Raw genomic sequence first — 15,163 nt, forward strand, 5'->3', positions numbered from 1 at the left:
GGGCCTACTCTATAGCACAAGGAACTATATTAAATATCTTGTAATAACCTATAATGGAAAAGAATCTGAAGAAGTATATATATACACTTTGTATACGTATATATATACCTATATATATATTATACATAGATGCTTATATATACATTATATATGTGTGTGTGTGTATATATATATATATATATATATATATATATATATATGAACTGAATCACTTTGCTCTACACCTGAAACTAACACAACATTGTAAATCAACTAAAAAGAAAAAAATAGTTCTATTAGGTTGTTTTGTAAATCAACCCATTATTTTGTTTCTTGATCAAATTTATGATCCCATTCTTTATTTCCATAAATAATTCATATTTAAGAATTATGTATTCTTTATCTGAGAATTAAAAAATATGAAATCCTTTGGGGTCTAAGTCTGTTTATCTCCTTTTTCTATGACATGATGTCTTGTTTATTTGTGTGTTTGGTGAACTTTTTGAACTCATATTTGCTTGAGTGCATGGAAGTCATGCAAACTTCATCAGAGAGAACTTGTGCCTCCTTTTGCTACTACTGAAGCTGGCACTGTCTACTTCAGTCCTCTGTGAAAACCCACGGCTGATGTCAGAACACAGGCTTCCCTCACCCACCTGGCACCGGCCCAAGGCTGGAGCTCCCGACTTCAGTACAGCTCTCAGCCTTTGTCCTCAGGGAAACACTGCACGTCTCGTTTGCTTACTGCTCCCAGCTTCTGACTCTGCTTTCAGTTCACTCTGTGGTTAAGGGCTGGGGTCGGGGCTAAAGCCTGCAGGGATATGGCGTCCTGAAGAGTTCCTTTCCTTCTCATCAGTCCAGCAATCTATCTACAATCTACGAGGTATCTCAAAAGAGATGTCTTCTTCAATGCAAAGTCCTTCAGCACCCAGCACAGTGTTTGACACTGTATTTATTTAAGGAATGGATAAGTAATAAAAATGTTACAAAAATAACAACACAACCACATTCGGTGTGTCAGCCTCTATGTCACTTTTAGAAAGTGGTATCCTATTCCCTATAACCTTACAAGGTCAATATATTTATTTATTTATTTTTTATTTTTTAAAGAAATCAATATATATTATTTTTTTTTGAAATGTTCTTAATTTATTTATTTTTGCTGTGTTGGGTCTTTCGTTTCTGTGCGAGGGCTTTCTCCAGTTGTGGCAAGTGGGGGCCACTCTTCATCGCGGTGCGCGGGCCTCTCACTGTCGTGGCCTCTCTTGTTGCGAAGCACAGGCTCCAGACGCGCAGGCTCAGCAGTTGTGGCTCACGGGCCCAGCCGCTCTGCGGCATGTGGGATCCTCCCAGACCAGGGCTCGAACCCGTGTCCCCTGCATTAGCAGGCAGACTCTCAACCACTGCGCCACCAGGGAAGCCCCAATATATTTATTATTATTTGTATATTTTACAAATAGTAAATGGCAACTATACCCCTAACACAAGTATATTTTGCTCCACAGTCTATGCACATAATTGCTATGTGTGTTGTTTCAGCATAAATGAATGAATAAATACAAAAATCATTCATTTATTTAATTAATAAATATTTATTGAGAATTTACTAAGATCCAAACAAACATTGTTCTTAGGTACTGGCAATATAGTAGTGAACAAAACAGAAAACAAGTCTTGCCTGTGTGGAGCTTATATTATTAAGGATGGAGAGAGACAGCACTAACATGTAAGTAAATTTATAATAAGGAATTTATATATAAATTTATAATGTATATATTTATAATGAGGAATTTATATGTATAAATTTATAATTAAGGAAGATTGAGATTGCCAAGGGCTGGGAGGTTTTTACTACTTTACCTTAAGTGATCAGGGAAAGTCTCACTGAGAGTTGATATTTGAGCAGAATAAATGAATGCATGAGTTTAAATTTTAGCTGTCTGAGTACAACATGAGACAAACTACGTATAACTTAAACATAAATGGAATAGGATTTCCTTTAACAAATGCCATTTTCATTAATAAAGGGTTGTTTCTGAATATTAATATATTGCATTTATACTATAATTTCTATTTAAGATAATGAGGTTTCATCTTATTTTCACCTTGTAGATCTAGTAGTTTAGAGAATAATGATTAATAACATGGGTTTGAATTCTAATTCATTTCTCCTTAGCTCTGTGACCTTGCGAGGAAGTTACGTTACCTTTTTGGTCTCAGTTTCTTCATCTTTCAAGTGGAAATAAAACATAGTGTCTTCCTTATACAATTATCGTGAGGATTAAACAAATCAGTGCACGTAATACACTGAGAACAATGCCTGTAACAAACACTGTATATTATTCTCATTTTATAGTGGTGAAAATCTAGATGCAGCCGGTTACTCTAAAACAAGATTGCAAAATCTAAATTCCCTGGCTCCTGAGGGCAGGAAGCCTAACTGCATAAACACGCTTGAATTTTACTTTTGAACCATTGCAACACTTATTTACCATGTTCACGTTTGCTTTCCTCAGAGAGGTTTACATTGCTACCAGGGTTAAAGTCAACAGAGATACCTGGGTTTGCAAAAAAATTGATGGGCAAAACTTTTCCATTGCACTGTTTCCTCCAATTTTGGGTTCAAATTGTGACTTATGCTTAGCCAAGGAATGACATGTGATTCTCTTCCTGAATCCTGTGTGCTTCATTAGTTTAAGTAGGAGCAATTCTTTCCCCAGAAGAATCACAAATTGCTAAGGGTTTGGGTGCTGGCTCTATTTTCTAAACTTTCACGTTCCCCGCACAGTAGCTGTTGGTCATATGTGGCGACTGAACACTTGAAATGTGGTTGGTACAATTCGAGATGGTCTTTAAGTAAAAAATACACACAAGACTTTGAAGACTTGGTGTGAAAAAAAGAATGTAAGTTATTTCATTGTTTTTTATATTAAGTTAACGTTCCTGATATATTAGCTTAAATAAAACATTATTAAAATTAATTTCACTTGCTTCCTTTAACATTTTTAAATGCGGCTACTAGAACATTTTAAGTGGCAAGTGTAGCTCACATATTTCTTTCCTTCATTATTTTCCTCCATTGAGTAGGTCTGAAGACCAAGAAAATGGCATTTTCAGTTCTTAAACTGACCACTTGGCCATTTCAAACTTAAAAATTGGTTCACAGCCAAAAAGATGACTTTACTTCACACTGGCTACATCTGTTATGCTTGAAAACAAAGTGTTAGTTATCTCAATACCCCAAATAAGGTTTTTCAAAATTTGCTCATACTTTTAATTCCATTGAACTTGGATTGGGGGCAGAGGGCTCAGTGGGGAGAGAAAGGGAGCAGATAGAAGAACAGACAGGGATCCTTATCCATCTAAGTTCACTAGGAAACTAGGATGTTTTTTAGTCAACTGTTGAGACAAACGACACACTTAATTTAGGTAAAAGTGAACAACAGAGTGAGAGATTCCCCAGGATTATTTGGATACTCACATACTCACCATGTTGCACCAGATCCAGCAAATACAAAATCCTTCTCTTGGGGTGTAGCTAACGAGGATCTATCTCCACATTTGACTAAAAGTCAAATGCACCTGTTTCAACACTCATTGATGGTCCAGCCAGGGTCGCACAGGGGTCGGGGCACTGCTGTCTCTTGTTCAAGCTCTGCTGTGGAGCTCAAGGGGGACAGAGTGAAGGAGCCACTGGAGAGGACTTTCCACCCAGAGCCCAGAGAGGATTTCCCTCCATGCGGAGGAAGAGGGCACAGATTCTTACATTTAATTACAGGTTCACCATCTTTTGCCCACAATTCCAAAGAAATTCCTGAAAACCAAAAGATTTTCAGAATTCATTTGAAGGCGAAACCTGGTCTGAACTGACTGGAGGCTATTCTTAGTCTCCCTTTATCCCAGTTAGTGTGATGTTCATACAGAAACTGCAGACGTGTTGCTGTGTTGGGTTGTGAGCTGCTGCCCCAGCCTCCCTGGGGTGTCACACCATCTGTCACAGTATATCCGAAATAGATCACCTTCATGAAGCCCCAAACATTCAGAACTTGGAAACACATCTGACCCCACGAATCTCAGAGAAGGGACTGTGAGCCTACCTGCGGGTATCACAGCCCAGAAGGCAGGGAGTACCAGAGCTCTCCACCTACCAGGGTTTTCTCCTGACTCAGGCTCTTATCCCAGGGTTACTTTTCCCTTCTGTGCTTTAGTTCCTCGTTCACACAATCCTGCCCCAACTCAAGGGACATTTCGTGGATAACCACAGTTGCCAGATATGTTTCAGACACTCCTTGGTTCTCTTTATGATGTGGGCCAGTCTTTGTTTGCAAGCCTACATGAAATTATAGTAATGAAATTTACCTTCTCTAAACTTACTTAAACAGAAAAAGAATATAGAGGATCTTTTTCATATAACTGCAAAGGGAAAAAGCATCCCATGAGTTAGGAGAAGAAAATAATGTGTGACGTATTGTACTCTTAAGATTCTACATTATTTTCAGAAATTTGCAACATTCTAATCTATTGAGAGAGCTTGATTGTTCTCAAATTTCCTATTAAGAATTACGATTTTAATTCATTTTCATTAAAGATTTTAAGGATTTGGGGGAGAACTGGCAACTAAAATGTAATCAAATCTGTTTTATCTTAACCAGGGATTTTTTTTTTTTTTAATCCTACACTGTTTCTTTAACAACACTTCTAATTATCTGGCTTTGGTGAAAGCATTTATGGTTTCTTTCTTGGAAACGTTTCCTTAGTGACTATTCATATACCACTCCAGATGGATGTTGCATATTTGTTACTGTTTACAGCCTTTGGCCCTAAATTTCATTTTACATGAAGACAGAACATGAGAAAACTAATCAAAAGGCTGTATACTTTTCTTTCTTTCTTTCTTTCTTTTTTAAAGAAATCTTTCCACTTCTCTCTTCCTGGGAGTGTAAATACGGAAATCTATATATAGCTTATGCTATGCAGTGGTTGCAGTCATATATCTGTCCAGTTACTATTTGTTTGCTTTTGAATATCATTGCTTCAGTGTAAACTCTGGGATCATCAGCCTAAGTAACACACAAGACATGACATACCTTTCAAACCCTGTGCCCCTTGCAGAAGTCCTGCATGCCAGCCTATTGGGGCCTCCTCCCTCCCACCTGCGTGGGGTCATCTTAGTCGTGCCTTGAAAATTCAGACCAGGGTACCTACTGATGTGGCACCTCTGCAACCCCAGGAAGTCGACACCTGAACGCAGCCCCACTGACACCAGGCGGGTCCCTTACCTGGGATGTCGAGACCCGCCCTTGTGGTCCTTTTCTGGAAGTCCCTCTACCTTAGGACCGGTTGGTCTCCTTTTCCCCGTGGAGCTACCACCTGGAGCCTGAGTCTCACTCTGCTTCTCCCATCTCCCAGTTCTTACTCCAGCTGTAGATCTGGGCATGGCTTCAGGAGAAAGTTCATCTGTCCATTCGCTCCTGGACTTACCACATCTCACACCATCTAATGTGTTTCTGTCATATTTAAAAATTTGTCTTTTGCCATTAAACTCCATTCTCCTGCCTTTGTGTTCTTCTTTGGGGAATGAATTCCAATGAGGGCTGCTTTGATTGGATCACCCTTCCCAAACTCCACAGGTGACCAGAGAAAAGGCACTCCATGAGGAAGCAGATAATTTTTCCATGATGTATGGGACCCATGTGCTGTCATGGTTACGCTGGTGTTTTGGGTTTTGTTCTTGTTTCCTTCTTTCTAATAGTTTCTAAAGTTTCATCTATGCCTGAGTTTCACAAGAACACATGTAAGTTCTGCCCTAACCCAGGCTTAGGGCGCGGTAGGCAGCCCTTAAACTGGCTTGTCTATACTTTCTTGTGGGTTTGCATCTGCCCCACCAGCACTGTATTCACTCAGCTTAAAAAATGGCATTTTTAAAAAATATTTTATTTATTTATATTTTGACTGTGCCATGCAGCATGCGGCACAGCCAGGGATCGAACCCACACACCTTGCAGTGGAAGCCTACCTGGAATCTTAACCACTGGACCACCAGGTTAGTCCCAGACAACTGCATTTTCAAACTCTGAGCTCGACAGCAGTTGCCCTGGGAGCGAAGTGACCCAGGAACTAAGCCCAGTGCTGCACTCAATCTGGCAACAAGGATTCTCCACAAACCCCTCCTCAGCAGAAATCTACACTACAGTCTCCTCCACCCACTTGTTTATTTTCTGGATCACAAAGTTTGTTTCAAGTTGTCGCTAAAGCTCCAAATAATAATTTCTGGAGGACAACACTTTTTCCACAATATTTGTTTGGGATATAATTCATAGAACACAAAACTCATCATTTTAAAGTGGTTTTTAGTACATACTAAAGTATATACGAATAAAGTAGTTTTCATACAGTAAAGTATATACTAATAAAGTGGTTTTCAGTTTATCCACAATGTTATGCAACTATCACCACTGTATAATACCAGAACATTTTTATTATTTAAAAAAAACCTCCATACCTGTTACCAGTCACTCACCGTTCTCTCCTCTCCCCATCTCCTAGCAACCACTAATCTACTTTCTCTCTGTATGGATTTGTCTATTCTGGACATTTCATAAATGTCATTGTACAATATATAGCCTTTTGTGTCTGGCTTTTTCACTTAGCATAATGTTTTTAAGGTTCATCCATGTTGTAGCATGAATCAGGACTCTATTCATGGCTGAATTATATTCCACTATATGGATATACCAAATTTGTTTAATCATTTATCAGTTGACGGATATTTGAGTTGTTTCCACTTGGGGCTATTTTGAAATATTGCTGCTATGAACATTTGTGTACAAGTTTTTGTGTGAACATATATTTTAAATTCTCTTGGATATATACCTAGGAGTGGAATTGCTGGGTCATATGGTAACTCTATGTTCAACTTTTTGAACAAATGCAAAACTGTTTTCCACAGCATCTGTACCATTGTACAATCCCAGCAAGAATGTGGGAGGGTTCCAGTTTCTCGACAGCCTCGTCAACACTTATCATTACCTCTCGTTTAGATTATAGCCATCCTAGCAGGTGTGAAGTGGTATCTCACTGTGGGTTTGATTTGCATTTCCCTAGTGACTAATGATGTTGAGCATCTTTTTATCTGCTTCTTGGCCATTTGTATATATATTTTAGAAGAAATGTCTCTTCAAATCTTTTGTCCATTTAAAAAATTGGATTATTTGTCTTTTTATTATTGAGTTGACAACTTCCTTACGTATTCTGGACACTAGACTCTTGTCATATATATGACTTGCAAATATTTTCTCCTGTTCTGTCCACTTTTTGATTGTGACTTTTTTTTTTGGCTGCATTGGGTCTTCATTCCTGTGTGCAAGCTTTCTCTAGTTGTGGCAAGCAGGGCTACTCTTCGCTGTGGTGCGTGGGCTTCTCATTGCGGTGGCTCCTCTTGTTGTGGAGCACAGGCTCTAGGCACATGGGCTTCAGCAGTTGTGGCATGCAGGCTCAGTAGTTGTGGTTCACGGACTCAGTAGTTGTGGCTCACAGGCTTAGTTGCTCCATGGCATGTGGGATCTTCCCAGACCAGGGATCGAACCCGTGTCCCCTGTATTGGCAGGCGGATTCTTAACCACTGCGCCACCAGGGAAGTCCCTGATTGTGTCTTTTGATTCACAAAAGGTTTTAATTTTGAAGAGGTTCAGTTTATCTTTTTCGTTTGTTTGCTTGGAATACCCTCTTTTTAAAAAATTAAATCTATGTGGAACGCCACTATACAAAAAGCGCTCCGGTGAAGCAGAAATGGGGATCTCATATCTGATCATGCAGGAAGCCTTCCAGCACATCAGGCTCTATGGCATCTGATGAGGTCCTGGAATCTTTTAGAGCTGATCTCTAAATATCAGCTTTGCACTCCTCACCTTTCCCAGTGATCTACATAACACATGGGTTATTCTACTGTCTCACAGCAGTGAGAAAGAAAATAAGTGAATGTGGGAAAGTGTTTTGTGAACTTAAAGGGGCAGCAAAAAATGAAAGTCAGAGATCATAGAAATCGGAGTAAAAAGACTATTAAAGATTATCTAGTCTAATGTCATATTATGTAGAAATAAAAACTGAGGTCTTGAAGAGTCATTTTCAAAGTGCTGTCTCTTGATCATTGCTGGAGAGCTTAAAGGCTCTTTCATGGAGTGTGTGAGGGGAAAGCTATTTCCGTAATAATAATAACTATTTTCATAATAATTCTAAGACATGATTTGCCCATTTCACCCTCATCCTCTCACAAGTATACAGAAAAGTTTCCCATGGTGTCATTATTCCAAAATCTAATGGAATGTGTGCTTTTGTACTCTTGTGTTTTGTAACTTTTTCAGATTTAATTTATAATATATATCTAATATACATCTATCTATCTATCATCTATCTACCTACTTACCTACCTATCTCTCAAGTAACACAAGCAAAGAGCTCTTAAGGGTCTCAATAATTTTTAGCAGTGTAAAGTGGTCCAGAGATCCAAAAGTTTGTAAATATTGGTCTAAAGAGATTAAATAACATAACTAACTTTATTTTCTGTGACATGTTTTATTTTCGCTATTCTGGAAAGAAAACAAAAGGTTAAAAACAGTATGGACTACATAGTTGTATACAAGCTTAAAAATCATTCATTGTACATATAAGAACTGGGCAATTTAGACACTTTACTATATTCATGTTATGCCTCAATTGAAAAGTAATTTTAAAATTTGGACATAAAAAAGAGTTCTGGTAGAGAGAAGAATTAGAAAATAAGTAGCTGCACAAATCCCAGGCAATTGTCCAGGTCAATAAAAGCAAGAGTGATTTGACAAAAGCAGATTGTACCTCCCTACTAACTATTATCTCATTGCTAGAGAATCCTCACCTTAGGTTCTCACTCTAAAGAAACTAAAGGAGAAAATATCTCAAGAATGATGGGAGGGCTCTGTCAGTGCACTGATAAACAAAACAGTTGGCTGTTTAAGAAGGTGGAAGGAGACACACGTGCAGACTGGAGAAAGGACCCACAATGAGGAACAGATAGCTAGTGAAATTGTACTTGGGATTTAACCAGCTTGTTGTGTTCTTCTACCCCAGCCCTACTCGGACTATGTGATGCAGACCAACACTTGCCTTGGGAAGAGTGTTGTCAGAAATGAGGCAAATTTTAAGTGGAAGCACTAATAACCTGGGGGTGAGGTGATGGTGACTCTGGAACAGGTCCCTTTTCATCCCCTCGACTCATTAAAGAGCTCAGAGATTCGGGGAGAGGGAGAGAGGGAGAGATGGGATGAGAGGAAGAATACAATGAGAAGTAGTGTAAAGACCAAGCTCTGTGCCCCCATCGCCACCCCCTAGAACAAGCTGGTGGGGACCCAGTGGAAACTAGTTTGGGGGTCCAAAGGAGAAAAGCCCTGGGTTGTAGCCTATGGGGAGCAGCAGCCAGCCTTGGAGAGACTGCTTACCCTACTCTGTGCCATCTTGGGTTATAAAGCAAAGATTAGGACACGTGAGCCTCAACAGGCAACCTCATTCAACACCATGACTCCAGTTGTATCTTACGTACCAGCAATTTCCAAATGGTATCTCCAGGCCAAACTTTCTCTTCTCAACTTTAGACTAAGACATGTGGCTGCCTACTCACATGCATTCAGATCTCTCACAGTGTCATAAATTTAACATGTCAAAAATCCAGTTTATGACTTTTCCCACGCAAACTGCTCCTTTGCCATTGTTTCCAGTATAAGTTAATGACATCATTCCCTAGCTCAGTAATATTGACACCTCCACTTGGATATTTAATAGACATCTCAAAGGACAAAAAAACTCTTGACTTTTTACACCTAGTCTTTACCATCTCCATAAAAAGGTCTGTCTCCTCTCTTCCACTCATTCTCCGTCCCCAGTCCCAGCACAAATTTCTGTTGTTTCTGTCCCCACTTTAGAGATCTGACCACTGTTCTCCTCTGCCACCAGCCAAGGCGCCCTCACTTCCCGCCTGGGCAAATGCAAGCTCCTTGGAAAGGTCTCCCGCTTCCACGTCAGGAATCATCCATTCTCCACATGGCAGCCAGAGAGAATTTTTTAAATACTGATCTTTCCAGGGGCATCGCATTACACTTAGAATGAAATCACAACTCCTTCTGGTTTACAAAGCTCTCCGTACTCTGGCCCTTCTCTACTTCTTTATCCCATTCCACTCTCCGTTCACCCACTAAGTCCAACCACAGGGGTTTCTCTGTGTTCCTAGGGTTGCCAGATAACATACAGGATGCCCAGTTAAATTCTTTTTTAAATTAATATACTTTGATTTTTAGAGCAATTGAGCAGAAAGTAGAGTTTCCATATACCCCCTCCACCCTCCCACACAATTTTCCCTTGTTGATATCTTGTGATACATTTGTTACAACTGGTGAATCAATATTAACACATTATTATTAAATGAAGTCCATAGTTCACTCTTTATATTGTACACTTCTATAGGTTTTGGCAAATGTATAATGACATGTGCTTAATGGCACATGTTTATCTTTTTTGGAGTTACATTATCACACAGAATAGTTTCACTGACCTAATGATCCCGGGTGCCCCAGCTACTCAACTCCCCTCTGATTCCCCTCCAACCCCTGGTAATTGTTGACCATTTTATTCTCTATAGTTTTGCCTCTTCCAGAAAGTCATATTGTTGGAATTATACAGTATGTACCCTTTCCAGACTGGCTTCTTTCACTTGGCAGAATACATTTAAGGTTCTTCCATGTTTTTGTGGCTTGATGGTTCATTTCTTCTTGTTGCTGAGCAATATTCCACTGTATGGATATATCAAACTTCGTTTCTATTCACCTATTGAAGAATATCTTTATTGCTTCCAAGGTTTGGCAATTATGAACAAAGCTGCTATAAACACTCATGTGCAGGTTTTTTGTAGATAAAAGTTTTCAGCTCATTTGAGTAAATATCAAGGAGCATGACTGCTGGATTGTATGGTTAGAGTATGTTTAGCATTGTAAGAAACTGCCAAACTGTCTTCTGAAGTGGCTGTACCATTTTGCATTCCCATCAGTAATGCATGAGAGTTCCCATTGCTCCACAGTCTCATCAGCATTTGGTGGTGTCAGTGTTTTAGATTCTAATCATTCTAATAGCTGTATAGTTTGTTAGGAAATTTGCAATTTCCTGATGACATAAGATGTTGAGCATTTTTTCAGAGGCTTATTTGCCACCTGTGTATGTTCTTTGATGAGTGTCTAGATCTTTTACCTTCTTTATAATTGGATCATTTGTTTTCTTATTGTTGAGTTTTAAGAGTTCTTTGTGCTATTTTGAATACAAGTTCTTTACTTGTATGTTTTGCAAATATTTTCTCTCAGTTTTTGGCTTGTTCTTTCATTCTCTTAACAATATCTTTCAAAAGAAGTTTTTAATTTTAATGAAATTCTCCTTAACGAATTTTTCTTTCATGGATTGTACTGTTAGGTGTTGTATCAAAAAAGTCGTCATCAAATGCACCACTTAGATGTTCTCATATCTTATCTTCCAGAAGTTTTATAGTTTTAAATTTTATATTTAGGTCTGTGTTCCATTTTGAGCTAATTTTGGGGAAGGGTGTAAGGTCTATGTCTAGATTAATTTTTTGCATGTGGATGTCCAGTTGTTCCAGCACCATTTGTTGGAAAGACTATCCTTTCTCTGTTGAATTGCCTTTGCATCTCTGTCAAAGAGCCATTGACTATACTTATGCAGGTCTATTCCTGAACTCTCTATTCTGTTCTACTGGCCATTTGTTTATTGTTTCACCAGTACTACACTGTCTTGATTACTGTAGCTTTACAGTCTTGATGTTGAGTAATGTCAGTCCTCCAACTGTGTTCTTCTTCAATATTATGTTGGATATTGTGGGTATTTTGCCTATATCCATACAAACTTTAGAATCAGTTTCTTGATAACCATAAAATAACTTCCTGGTATTTTCATTGGTACTGCACTGACTCTATAGGTCAGCATGAGAAGCACCGACATCTTGACAATATTGTCTTTGCCCATCCTTGAACTTATTTAGATCTTCTTTGATTTATTTCATCAAAGCTCTTTTTAGTTTTCTTCATATAGATCTTGTACATATTTTGTTAGGTTTGTATATTCCTAAGTGTTTCTTTATTCTTATTCTTTTTCTCTCTTTCTTCTTTCTTTCTTTCTTTTCCTTTTTCTTTTTTCTTTTTTTCTTTTTTTTGGTGGTAATGCAAATGGTATTGTGTTTTTAATTTAAAATTCTGATTGTTGGGAATTCCCTGGTGGTCCAGTGGTTAATGTGGACCTGAGGTTCGATCCCTGATTGGGGAACTAAGATCCCACAAGCCGTGTGGTATAGCCAAAAAATTAAAAATTAAAAAATAAATAATAAATAGAATAAAATAAAATGAAATTCCAATTTTTCATTGCTGATATATAGGAAAGCAGCTGACTTTTGTATATTAAACTTGTGTCCACAAATCTTCTTGTAATTGCTATTAGTTCTAAGAATTTGTGGTTGATTCTTTAGGAGTTTTCTACATGCATCCAGTTAAATTTGAATTTCAGATAAACAACAAAGTTATTTTTTTCTTGGTATAAGTACATTCCAAATATTGTATGGGACATATTAATACTAAAATAAAAATAGCTGGTTATCTAAAATTCAAATTTAACTGGATATCTTGTATTTTTATTTCTATATCTGGCAACCCTACCAATTTCTCATTTCACTAAGCTCAGTTTTGCCTTGGAGAATTTCAGCAAATAGTCCCTCTTCCTGTGATGCTGTTTCTCTTACTTTGCACGGTTGTCTTGTTCTTGTTCTTCAGAACTTAGTTTAAATGTCATCTCCTCAGACAGGTCCCCACCGCTGCCCAGTCCAATCCAAAGTCTCCTCCTCTATCACATCAGCCTATTTTAATGCTTTGCTTAGCAGCCATCACTTAATGATTTATTGACTAATTGACCCATTGATTGTCTGTCTCCTCCCCACGTCTCACTAAGGTGCCTTTTCTTGCTCAGCACTGCACCCTCAATACCTAGAATGCTGCTGCCTGTCATTTGTAGGTGCTCAATAAATATTCGTTAAATTGATAATTGAATGAAACTTTACGCCACAAAGCTGAGTATTTAATCCTTCCTCTTTTTCCTTTGTGTTTATATCCAATCACCAAATCATGTCCAAAAATCCCACCAAAGGTATCTCCAACCCATCCTTTCTCCTAGGACTGCAGTGTCAGTCCTCTGACTCAGTCCTCAGCTGGGGAGGAAACTCTCAGTATCTTAGCATCCTAAATTGAATGGTGCCATGCATCTCCTGCACACTAAATTTTCTTTTAGTGTCCGTCTTCTCTTAGACTAAGCTTCACAAAGGAGGAACTGTGTCTGGGGGCTGCTGTGTCCTCTGTGCCTGGCATGGAGACTGACACATAGTAAATATTCAGTAAGTGTTATCCATTATTCTTTTAGAGTAGCAACAATAATCATTTATTAAGATCCATTTCACTTCAGTGAAAGATGCCTACTAACTAGAATTTGAATTAAATATAATCTTACCAGTGACATTCATGTCATGACTCATTCATCAGTTATAACTCCAGGCTGGCTACGGATTCGGAATTTAGTAAAAATCAACAGAAAGCTTTCTGTGAGAATCAGTTGGCTATATGGAATTGATAATAAAGAGCACTGTATATTCTATTATTTCTAAATTGTGTTACATATCCTTTATATCAGTTATAGACATATATTGACACACACGTACCTACAAATACCTTTGTTTTGGAGCTGGTTGTTAAACATCTACTGATACACTACTGCTTGTGGTGGTTTTATCAGACGTGAATTTTTCCAATTAAAAAGTTTGGTGGACATAAACTTAATGGGCAGAAAATGCTATATCCTTGTCGTTTTTCTCTGTGTTTACATGATTCTGTACTAGTTTCCTGTGGCTGCTATAACAAAGTACCACAAAGAGGGGTAAGTGAAACAACGGAACTTCATTCTCTCACAGTTCTGAAGGCTAGAAGTCTGAGACCAAGGAGTCAGCAGGGCCATGCCCCCTCTGAGGCTCTGGGTAGAACCCTTCACTGCCTCGTCCTAGCTCCTGGGGACGGCTGGTGATTCTTGGTGCTCCTTGGCTTGGAGCTGCCCCTCTCCATCTCTGCCTCTGCGGTCGCATGGCTTCTCCCCTGGGCCTTCACACTGTCTTGTCTTGAGGGCGCCAGCCATGTTGGAGTAGGGTCCCTTCACCCCAGGATGGCCTCCTCTTAACTAACTGCATCTGCAGTGACCCTGTTTCCAGTAAGGTCACACACTGGGGGTTAGAACGTCAACATTCCCACGGCAAAAGTGCTTCCAGTGTGGATACTAGAATAGAGGTGGTGTGCAGGCTTTGTGACCAGACAGACCTGAGTTCAAATGCCAGGCTGATCTTATCAGTCTGTGACCTTGGGGACAGTACTTCAACCTCCTTAGACTTCAGTGTTCTCATCTGCAAAACGGAGATACTAATATCTATTCAATAGCACTGCTGTGAGGATTTTATGGGATAACAGACTATGCCTGACACGCAGTAAGAGCTCATTTAAAGTAGCTGTTATTACTATTGTTTTTTGTTGCTGTTGTTGTTACTTGATAAATCCCAGTCAGTCATCTTGTTTTAAGTAATTGTTCCTCACCTGTTGGAGTGTCTGCTGCAGGTCGGTTACGGTGGAAGCCAGCACTTAGGCGGTGACTCACTTGCAGGACGTTTGCTGGAACGACTGTCAGAATCACGTGGGGAAATTAGTGCGGCAGGATCAGAGAGAGGGGGCCCGGGGGTAGGGGTGGGGGTGCTCTGGAGCTAGAGTGGCCCCAGCTGGAGCGATGGGGGCTGCACCTTTAGACGCCCACGGCAGCCAGTCACTGGACGTGGGCTCCCCAGTGCGGAGAGCGTGACCGCGGTGTAGGCTGCCCCTGCAGAGGCCTGCGGTCTGGGGCAGGGAGCGAACTGCGAGCTGCCACCGCCCACGCTTTCCACGGCGGGGAGGAGCTCCTCAGTCCCTGGCGGGCGGGGTCTGCCTCGTGCATCACAGCGCCCCCTACAGCGTCCAGTAGATGTAGGATTTTCTCCCCTGCCCCCAAAGAAGTAGGCTTCTTTTTTTTTTTTTTTTTTGTTTTTTTTAGA

Source organism: Lipotes vexillifer, unplaced genomic scaffold (genome assembly GCF_000442215.2).
Source record: "Lipotes vexillifer unplaced genomic scaffold, Lipotes_vexillifer_v1.1 scaffold1849, whole genome shotgun sequence".
Lineage (NCBI taxonomy): Eukaryota > Metazoa > Chordata > Mammalia > Artiodactyla > Lipotidae > Lipotes > Lipotes vexillifer.